Source organism: Mauremys reevesii, linkage group 20 (genome assembly GCF_016161935.1).
Source record: "Mauremys reevesii isolate NIE-2019 linkage group 20, ASM1616193v1, whole genome shotgun sequence".
Classification (NCBI taxonomy): domain Eukaryota; kingdom Metazoa; phylum Chordata; order Testudines; family Geoemydidae; genus Mauremys; species Mauremys reevesii.
In genome coordinates, this window is record NC_052642.1 from 14,504,573 (window position 1) to 14,516,291 (window position 11,719).

At 40.5% G+C, this 11,719-nt stretch overlaps 1 protein-coding gene across 2 annotated transcripts in view; it reads left to right on the forward strand.

Annotated features, from left to right (window-relative positions):
• The window catches only part of EXO5 (exonuclease 5), a 154,400-nt gene that overhangs the window by 44,248 nt on the left and 98,433 nt on the right, over positions 1 to 11,719 (forward strand). The gene's annotated exons all lie outside the window — the stretch shown is intronic.

Below are 11,719 nucleotides of genomic sequence, written 5' to 3' on the forward strand. Positions count from 1 at the left end.
CAGGGAAACAGTGCGAGGGACAAGGACAGGAGGACTGAGGGATGCTCCCTTGGTGAAGATGCTCTCCCAACAGAGAGGCTGTGGAGGTCCCCAGCTGGAAGGACGGGGCTGGCTGTTCTGGTGGAAGAACAAAGAGGACTGATGCCGGGGCTATGCTGGAGTGTGACGAGGGATGTCAGGGCTGTATGTTGCATGTACTGTTTGATCTATGCTGGAGAACTCTGGACTATGGTTGTGGACTTCTGTGATGATTTTTGGGCACATCAGTTTTGTAATAGACTTATAGACTTCAAGGTCAGAAGGGATCATTATGACCATCTAGTCTGACCTCCTGCACAACGCAGGCCACAGAATCTCATCCACTCACTCCTGTAACAAACCCCTAACCTATGTCTGAGTTATTGAAGTCCTCAAATCGTGGTTTGAAGACCTCAAGGTGCAGAGAATCCTCCAGCAAGTGACTTGTGCCCCGCGCTGCAGAGGAAGGCGAAAAACCTCCAGGGCCTCTGCCAATCTGCCCTGAAGGAAAATTCCTTCCCGACCCCAAATATGGTGATCAGTTAAACCCTGAGCATGTGGGCAAGACTCACCAGCCAGCAACCAGGAAAGAATTCTCTATAGTAACTCAGATCCCACCCCATCTAACATTCCATCACAGACCACTGGGCATACTTACGTGCTGATAAATTAAATTAACCCCAGAAGGGCTAATTGCACTAAAAAAGATTTTGGACTGTTCTGGGGGACTCTGAAAGGAGAAACTGAGGCAGACATGCCTTTCATGTTGTGGTGGGCTGCAGAGGGATGCTCCAAGTGGGGTGTCCTATCACAAGGCCTTATTCTCACTTACACTGAGACCACTTTGCACTGCCAGTGCAATTTATACCCACTTCAAGACCCCTTTACATTTCCAGAGCAGTGTAAATGAGAATCTGGCCCTGGGAGTTTCAGCTATCCAAATATGTCCCCTCTCTGGTTCTTTGGAGGACAACAAAGATACTGTAGGAGAACAAAGCAGCATTGAAAGACAACAGCAATATACTGATATGCTGCAGTCCAGAAGAACACTTGAGCACATTAACATTGTCTGGAAATAGTCCCCATGACTTCAAACGTTTTGCTGGATCAGGGTTTTGCTGCATTACCCGGTTTTACCCTTTGGTTTCCAAAGGGTGACTCTCACCCTTTTTCACAGGGCCAGCACAAAGCTTAGTGCCCCCCATCCCTCTTACACCCTACATTGAATTCCCTACCCCCAAAGCATTAGGTCCAGATCTGGGGTTTTGGTTTGGCCCATTATGAAATCCAGAATGTGGCACCTTTCACTAACAGTAGCTGAACTGGGCAAGAACTGGATTTTTTCCATTTCATGGGCAATTGCGTGATTTTTAAATGTGTCCTCATTCCGAAACACACACCTACTAAATTTCCTGCAAAATGGGATTCCAAAATGTTCCGTTAGATGATATTTTGTTTGAAAACCCCTCAAACTCCACATGATTGGGTGTTTTTAAAGTGTTTTGATGAGAAAATTCTTACTGGCTCCTAATAATACTGTGCCATAGGGAAAAATAATGGAACAAGAGAAGGCTCCATGTGATGAAAACAGGACATAAACATAGTAGGCAGCTTGATAGAACTCTTGGAATGTGAGCATTGAGGGGAGGAAAACTAGTTTTGGGTTTCTTTTGCAGCTTCTCTTTTTTGTATGAAGACTGTTTGAATGGCAGGAATCCTATAAATCACTGACAGATCCTCTTCTCAGAGCAAGTAATTAGAAAAGGCACAAGGTGCCAATTTGAAAATGACATGAATTCAAGACTGTATTAGGCAGGTAACTTGTCTCTGTTGAAATGTCAGTTAGACTCTTTACACTGGGTCTAGCTTTGAGTGCATTTTGACAGAAAGTGTTTGTTTTTATTTACCAGGAGAGGGACTCATTCAGATTAAATGTACTATTGAATATGTAATATGCTAAACAGTTATTTAGAAATGATTGTTTAATTATGACATACAAATAAGTCCTTAATCTTCCATTAAACTTTAAATGCAAAGACTTTTTTTACAAAAATAAGTGAAATGCATGAATGCTGGGCATCATTCTACGTTCATTTACACCAGTCTTGCACTAATATAACTCCACTGGTCTTGATTCACTTCTGTATTACTCCATTCATTGTGCTGGCATGAAACTGGAGTTATTCCAGGATAAAATGGCTTTAGCAAAATGACCTAAATTTGGTGTAAAATGGGAGTAACTAATAGGAGAATCAAGACTAGTATATGCAAAATAGATTACATTATGATCTCTGTTACATGAGTGTAAATACAAAACTCCACTAGCTTCAATAGACTTACTCCAGATTTAGGGACAAAGTGCTATCAAAGTCCGTGGAGGTTTTTCTAACTGCACAATAGCAGCAGAAAGTGGTTCATTTTCTTAAACTGTTCTGAGTCTTTAGAATATTGGTCCTGTCCTGTGTAACAAAAGTGTAAATACAATGCAACAGGACACTTGGCTGCAAAAATAGTTTACTAGTGGTGGCGAAGAGTTCTGACCCTGCAATGACCTCTGCGCAGGCATCTTCTCTCAGAGATCACTTTAGGGTCAACACTGGAGTCTTTGAGTTTTGGTTCTGTTCAGATAAGTATAATTTAGTTTGGGTGTGTATCCAGTGTTCTCTTTTTGCCATGGAAAGTGTTACCTTGAGAGATTTCTTCCCCTTAAGACTCTGGCCAAATTTTGCTCCAGCATCAAACTAAAGTAACTCCACTGAGTTACTTCTAATTTTAATTTTATTTACATTCTGGTAGCACTTACGGGGCAGAATCAGAATTGGGGTCCCATTGTATTAAGCGCTGTACATACAGTCCTTTCCCCAAAGAGCTTGCACTCCAAGTACACCATTGTATGTGAGGGCAGAATTTGACCCATAGGTCAAAAAAAAAAAAAAAAAGCTGATCCACTAGATTCTTAATTTGGGATTCTGCTATATTAAAATGGTAACTGGAGGCTTCCTCAAAAGCCCACTGAAGTCAGTGGAAATCTTTCCATGAGTATCAAAGGGCTTTGGATCACACCGTAGCTGAATCTGTTCCCCATGCAGGTGATTTCTGAGAGCTTGCAGTACAAGCTCCTCTGTTCACTTGAGGACAAATCCTCGATGGCAGTGAAAAGCCCTGGTCACAATAGGAAGCTGAGGGGGAGCAGGGTTCCAGCTACAGAGCTCAGGTCCACAGGAGCTCTTTGAGCACAATTGCACAGGGTTTGATGTTGAAACAAATTGTAAGTTCCAGTGATCTGAACAGCAGTATAATAATTATCCTCCAGCAATATGCCCTTGCATGTACGTGGCAGAGCGCGCACCGTCTCTGAGCGGTTGCTTCTGCAATGCATTCTTCCTCTGAAGCCCCCCTCCTTTAATACCAAACTTGGCTACTCCAAATCCCCCAGAGAAAGGAGTAGTACTGTATGCAGCGCTGCAGAGTAGGATGTACATGGAACGGTTAAATTTAGTTGCTGAAGGAATGACTCCACCTTGCAGAAGCAGCAGAAGTTTGCACATGTACGTCATAATATATGAGGATTTTCCATGTGTCGGGTGCATGTGTTGTGTGTGCTGTGTGTGGTTTTGTTTGTTTTTGTTTTGTTTGTTTGTTTGTTTGTTTGTTTTGGTGCATCTATAAGAGGCCGGCCAGTGCATCAGTACCTGGTAACACCAACCCTCCTTGAAGCTGGAGTAGTCCACAACTGGCTCACACTGAAGTAAGGGAGCTAACTTTATCACTTGAGACGTATGGTTAGAATAATGTTGGTTTTTCTCATACACGTTGTTCTCACTGAAAATGACTGATGAGTCATAGGTGCTCTTGCAGACCCAACACATGCCAAGCAACACATTTTCACTTTTGTCAATATGACACATGAAGAGCTGCTAATAAAGTACCTCGGAGAGTTTAGAAAAGGAGAAGCAATCATTTGTGTTAGCTTATTTCTCCTTCCCCTCTAAAAAGACCTTAACACTGAGCAGAGGCTCTAATTATTAGCAAGCAAGGAATTAACTCCCTGATTAGATCTCACAAAGGTGGGCAGGGCACAGTGACAAATTGAGGACAAGGACTGGAAATCCCACACAGCACTCGATAGGAACCCAGGAAACCATAAAAGAGCTAGATATATTTTTTCACTGCAATGTTTTTTTTTATGAAAATTCTTTTGGATTCAATCAAAATGTTTTTGTCACAATCTCACAAAACAATAAAAACCAAAATGTTTCCAGTTTTTGGTCTTTTCGGGGGGGGGGGGGGGTCTCTTTTCTCTATTCATCCCCCTCCATTTTTTTCAGTAATTGCCAGTCTCTATCTAACTGAAACTAATGTAGCCACACATTTACAGGACAGTTTTGTACCTGAGCACCAATTTGATTCTGTTTGTTCAAACCCTTTGTTTATTTTGTTGTTGAACCGGTGCACAGCAAGACTCAAGTACAAAGCCTTGCCAGGGGAGGAACCCTTCACTTCGTAAAAGGTTGTTGCTGGACCAGATGTCTCTTTCTATAAAGAAACCTGGACATACTATACCAACTATGATGTTTTAATCATATTTGTTACATATCAGTGTTAGCAAAGAACTAGCTGTTTCCTGGTTGTATAACTCTGCATTCAGATTTTCTATACGCATTGGGCAGGTAGCCATTCTTTGTGCAAGTCTCTACTGCCTCTAGTATTAACCATGTTGTCTCTGTGTGTGTCTCTGTCTGTCTGTGTCTCTCTCTCTTTCTGTGAATGATGGACAGATGCTAGATAGCAGAACTGGTCAATTTTCCACCCTTCAATTTTTCAGTGGCTCATTTTACCAAAAAAAAATTGATAACCCCCAAACCATACTTTGTACAATGAAAATTGTTGAGCGTTTCAACCATGTATAAAGCTGGTTAAATTTAAACCAACAAATTTAAAATTTCAGATGAAAATTTTCACTGCAAATTTTGATTTTTCACTTTAAGCCTGAAGAGTTTCCACAAAAAATTGTTTTTAATTCTTTTAGTGTGTTTTGTATTTGTGTATGCATATGTATACAAACATGCTTGTTTTTAACACAAGAATAATACATTAGAATAAGATTAAATGTAACGAAATTTTTAATACTGTGAACATGAATCTAAAATAGAAAATTGTGCTAGTTGCCAGTCAGCAAAAGGCAGACTTTGTAATGTGATCTGAACTGTTCGTTCCTATGATGATAACAAAAGACATTCTATTAGACTTTTATTACTGGTTCTATTTTGGCAAACACAGAGTATGGTTTAATTAGCTGATAACTAGGATTGAAAAGACGTTGCTTCTTTCAAAGTCTTCCAGCAATCTGGAGAACAGTTCATATTTTTTCTTCTTCTTTGATACAGCAGACTCACTCATGTTAAAAAAAAAAATGCCACAAACAATAGATTATTAAACCACTGGTTATCAAGTAGCTCTTAAATACTGTCCCCTGGTGATTTAGGAGAATACATTATATTTCCTCAAAATGGTAAGAAAACATTAACAACATTTTTTTTAGAGGGTTCAGATGAAGCCAAATTCTCTGCTGGTGTAAATGATTGCAATTCCATGGATTTTTAAGGGAGTCTTTTCTCCATTTAACCTATTGGGGAATTTGGCTCATTGTGTTTAGCATATTGCAAACTTTCAACAAAAAAAATACAAACCATCTTATATTAAAGAAACATGTATTTACTGTTCCAGTTAAGTAATATGACTGCTTTGTTCAGTGAATGGAAATCACCTGTAGAATTTCCAGGTACACTGATTACACTTTTGCACAACATCACCTAAGCAACCAGTGATAACAGTCACAGTACTAAAGTGTGTTCTTGAATATTTCCAAGACATCAGCCCAAGGAGTTAGCCTAGTTTTTCTTTCTCTCTCTCTCTCTTATTTTTATTTATTTATATATATATATATATAATTTTAAATTTAAAGTTTGTATTTGTTTTACGTACATATATTTGCAGTTGGCAACCAAAATGTGAATGAGGAAAAAAAATGCTGTGGTATATTTAAATATCACCATACATATTTTTACAGATGAGGAAACTGAGGCAGAGAGATCTTGTGATTGACATACCTACTTGTGAAGTCATGGTCAAAATCAAGGCATTCCCAGCTCCCATTCCCATGCTGAGACCAACAGATCTTGTGTCTTTGGAATTTTCTACTTTTTCAACTTAGTTTAAAAAAAAAAAAATCTGTGTTTCTGTTTTCCAGAAGAACCTATGTCTCCTATTATTAGTCCCTTCTATATGGGGTCGACTCAGCAGAACCTAAGTATTGTCAATCATTATTGCTCTTGAATGTTCACGTTCTACCATATGTGGAGGTATGTCTGGAAGGATTTTGTTTTTAATCTAAACTTAATTGCCAGCTAAGTAACTGGCATTTTTAACTTAAAACATAATGTATAAAATACTTCAGTAGTTTGGAACAATTGTCAGTTAAACCTCAAGCTACAACTTCAAAGACATGTGTTTTTGGTCAGATGTATCTCAGGATAGGATTCCAAGAAGAATTAATAGTATGTTAAAGAAATCTGCTTGGATTAGCAAGAGAATGAAAGAGAGAGACAGTTTATCAAAGGACTTGTCAAGTTGTAGCCCAAAGAAGGAATTGCTTGAAGATCTGTCAGTTGTATTGTAAAGTAGGATTTCAAGGTGATGTATGAACCAGCTCTCGAGGCATTATTTCAAGGGCATGAGAATAGGGAGTGGACATACCTACGGCATGTAGCAGCAGCATCTTAAAACAGAATTCTTCAAATGGCCTACCTTAGGCTTGTAAAACAATAAATAAGAGAAAAAATATAGAAAACCTAGACTAACTTCTTGGGCTGATGTCCTTGAATTATTCTAGAGAACACACGTTTTAAGTGATGTTGACCTTGTCATTAAATCTTAAGATGAAATATCTCCCCAGACAAGTACTGTTTATGATGGCTTTCAACCTATTTTAATAGTGAAATTGGCTCAAATTCTGTCTGTGAATTTCAGCCCCCTTTACAAAGGCTATCCTATAGTAATTTGGCATAATAGTTACTGTTTGTATAGGAAGAACCTAGGGGCTGGATAGCAGTGGCCATTTTCCTGTATCCATTTAATTGCCACTTTGGTCATGGTCTCTGAACTGTGAAACAATTAAGGACTCGCTTAACCTTCAACTGTGTTGTGCTGGGGGGGAAATAGGTAAATTGCATATAGATGTTTATATTCCTTTTTATACAGGCTCCATTTAGCTGTCATCTGCCCTGATGTTGCTCTCAGAGAGAGGCAATAATTTCCTGATTCTTTGACTAGAAAGATATTAAGAGAGAACTCATGAGGAGCAGCAGCATTTTGGGAATGTGTGTTAAGCCTCAGGTGCTACTCTTTGAAACATTTGCCGATTCACCATATTAGTTTATTCCTTGTCGGTTTTCACTTCTCGGCGCTCTCCTAATGTCCTCGTTGAAGGACACCTTTGAAATGAGGGATGAGCCATAATGAGGAGAGAGATGAGAATTAATCAAAGATGACACTAGAACTGATTTGAAAAATAATTTCTTCTGCATAGCATTGTGTGTGTGTGTCTAGAATATACACCCATTGTTTGCCACTTGGCGTGTTCATGAAGGACTAATGTAAAGAGGAATAACAGCATCTAAGCACGGGGGGAGGATGCTCCAAGGCTTTGAACCCAGGATTTCTGAATCTCTGTCCAATTCCTGGCTCTGTCTCAGTGTTGCTACGTGACCTTGGGCAAAACACCCAGGCCCTACTCCAGCGAGAGATTGAAATACATGAGCAATCGGGTTAGTGTCAAAGGGATTAATCAGATTCTTAAGTACCCTGCTGAACTGGAGCCACGATCACTCTGTGTAGGGTGACCAGACAGCAAGTGTGAAAAATCGAGATGGGGGGTAATAGGAGCCTATATAAGAAAAAGACCCAAAAATCGGGACTGTCCCTATAAAATCGGGACATCTGGTCACCCTAGTGGGATATGAACCCAGAGCCACACACAACCTGCTTTTATGGTGGAATACTGACTGTTCGTCAGCAAGGGGAGGGGTCTGCATTCTGCCTGTGAAGTACTCACTCAACTACAAATTCTGAAAGTCGTTGGCAGCAGCCCTGAAGTCGGCATAGTGATTTTAGCTGCATCATTGCTAAGGTATGCCACTGTGCCATAGCCAGACAGTGATTGGCTCTGACTGTAGCGTCCCATCTTGTCAGGGAATAGCTCTGCCTTTGGACAGGAAACTAGATGCAATTACTTGCAGTTGATCCCAGATTCCTTTTTCATAGACTGGCCCACTACTCTCCTGACATGATGCCAGTCATTCGTGGCAGAATGTGACTATGCCCTGAGGAGACAAAGGACTTCACATTCCTTTAATTTTCTTATATATATATATATATATTTTAAAACTTGAATTTAGTGTCTGGGCTTCCAATGTGGCAGATTTACCAAAGTCCCCTACCCACCCACAGGGCTCTCTGCGTGGGCAGCAGATACGTAGGCTTTCCATACTCCCCACTGCCAATATGTTTTCAGTGCTGACTGAACAGACATAAGTAACCCTCTCGCTCTGAGTGCAGAGGTCTGGCATTCTGAATGCTGCATGGTTCTGAAGGGAAAATAAATGGTTCTGCAGAACCTGGTAAATCTCTGTCCTCAGCATCTTATGCCTCCTGAACACTGAGGGGCAGGTTGTGATCAGTAATCGCACAGGTGTATAATGATATGTCCCCTTTCTGCAGGGTCCAAGAGCAGTCCCTGCTCACCTCCCTGGAGTGCAAATCAGCTGTAAGTGAACAGGGAGGAGGTGGTGCTATTGATTGCCCCACCCCTTCACAACAGCCTGCCAAGTGAGGCTGGTGCACCAGGAGAGTAGTGTGCATCACCCTAATACTAGTAATACCTAGCTTTTATAGAGTGTTTTCACTGTACATCTCTAAGCCCTTTACAAAGGGAAGTAAGTAGCATTATCCCCTCTTTACAGATGGAGAAACTGAGGCACAGTGGTCACCCAGCAGGCCAGTGGTAGAACCAGGAATAAAACCCACCTCTAAGTCCTAGTCTGGTGCTCTATCCACTAGGCCATGCTGCCTCGCTAATAGGTCGCAGTTGCTCTTGCTGTTCCCCCTGTGGCACTGTGCCCTAAAACGGTCACCTGGCCCAGAACGTGAGTGTGTATACAGGGAAGGTGCCTAGTGATTGGCAAAATGGCTACTCTTGCTTAACTCATCCCATGTTAAGAGCTGTATGAGTAGCTAAACTTTACTGCATCATATGTATTTGGCATATTTTATTTAAGGGTCTGATCTAAAGCCCACTGGAGTTTTTTTCAATGACCTCTGAGAGATTTGGATCAGGTCCTAATCACAACAGGCCCACTCAATGAAACACAAAGCATGAATCTAATTTTTGTCCAGTTTTCAGAGTGGTGTATGGTTATTGCAGCGTTGCGTGGTTAGGTGCCCATTCCATCAGAGTTTATCAAACAAGCACTACATTATATGCCATAAACAACCTTGTTGAACCCTTTTTTTAAAAAAAAACCAACTAGAGGTTTGTAATATAAGTTCTAACTTGGTTAATGAAGCATGATAATTGAATTGTAATAGCTGTTCTTTGAAGGTTCTGAAAATAGATGGGAACTGTTAAGATCAATACATTGTCTACAGGGAAAAAATATATCATTGGGCGAAAATGATTTGTTCTCTTTGCTTTATGAAATGATAAAATATTACCATTTGTGAAGCACATTAATACAACTTTTATATTCTGCTTTAAAGAGGTGGCTTAAGAGCATTTACTGCAATGCACATTTATCAAATAATGCACATGTAACTGAATTACAGAACCAACTTACCTTAAAAACCGATTTGGGAAGTACTGTAATATATAGGCTTTAAAGATGTAGCCAAACAACGATGGACCTGTTGTCATGAATCTTTCCTTATGGATCAGGTGTTTTTTCCCCACCCTAAACCCTGGAAAGTAAAGTAAAGGTGTTTGGCACCCTAATGTAATTCAGTGCCCATGAAACCTCCTACTGCAATGGATAAGGGTAATGGAGAGCAAGGCTGAAAATGACAGATTTCCTTTGGTGCTCATACCTGTATGCAAAATTTTCATATGCACAGAGGGTGGGAACCAAAGCCCAATTAAATCAATGGAAATGCTTCTCTTGACATCAGTGGACTTCAGAACAGCCCCATAGCCTATAAGTAGGCAGGCAGAGAGAGTAACTGCACATCCAACTGCCTGAATTCCCCAGGCCAGGGGTGAATTAAGTAAGCACAAAATTCACAACCATCAGGAAAACTATTAACAAAGAGAAACACATTTTTAGGATCGATCACAAAGGACTTCATTGTGCTTTTCTGGCAAAACCCCAGCTTTCTCAAAAAGGGGCTTTTGAATCTATTTTCTAGAGATGGGTCATTTGTATCTATATCTGGATTTGGTTCAGTCCCCCAACATTCAAGGTGTTCAGATCAGTGGCCTATTTTGGGATTTCTCTATGTGCAGTGTCCCCTGTCCAGTAATTTAAGACCCTGTCCTAAAGTTGCTCTATCAATGGTGAATACAAGTCAATGGCTTTCAGTAATTTGCCCCACTTATAAACGTATAGTAGTGGGGGTAATTAGGCCAGATCTCTATCCTAATAAGAAATCAGTGTTTGTTGCAATATGGAACAGAACTATGAGATTATCGTAAAACAGACTGGAAACATTGACCAGGATGGTCATCTTCTGGAATGTTCTGTGACCATAGGGGTTAGATCTTTAAAGGTAATAGGTAACAGGGTGTGCCATGGGATCAGAATCAAGTCTGGTTCAAATCCTAACTTAGCCTTTCAGTTTCTTTGAAGAGAGGAGAAAAATTAGCTTCCTACAATCTATTGTAGCATTTTAAACCAGCCAGTGCTTTTCAGCACCAGCTTGTGACTGACTCAGATCAGAATTGGCAAAATGTTCGCAGTATACAGGTTATTAAAAAGGAGTAAATTACATATAGTGTGAAGCTAGATCTTGATTGATTACATAGGTTTATAGCGCAGTCAGGTCAATCTAAGCTACAGAATTAAAAAAATACCTGCTGACTTGACAAGAGTTGTATAGATTGCCAAATGCTAGCAACTGTTTTATGCCAGTTCGCTAAGAGGTAGGTAAAAGAAATATCCCAGCCCTTGCTGAAAAGTATCAAAGCAAAATTAATCGTGATTGAGGGAAACTGTAAAAGAAGAATCCCACCCAGGAGCTGAATGATGGAGACTCGGAAGAGAGAAGGTGGCCAGCTAGCTATGCAGGCTCTGTGCAAAGCAGAAGGATTGCTCCATACTGGGGAAATCCTCATGTCGTTGTCTTCACTAGGAAAAAGAGGTGTGTTCTTACCTTGTGTTAGTGTACATGAGTTAAAATCCTAGCAAAGGCAAGGCAGGTGGTTGTTTTAACATGATTTAGGAGATCAAGGTAAACGCTAGGCTCCCCTGTGGTCCCTTCCTCGACCTGCTATTGTGTCTAAAAGCTACAAACTGACTTGTCTTCTCTAGGATTTTACCATGTGTTGGCTAACACAAGGTAAGAACACACATACAGGGGATGACCTGCTACAGACTGTTTTGAGCACCTCCTTGTTACACCGCCCACCAGTGCTGTTCTGCAATAAGCAAGG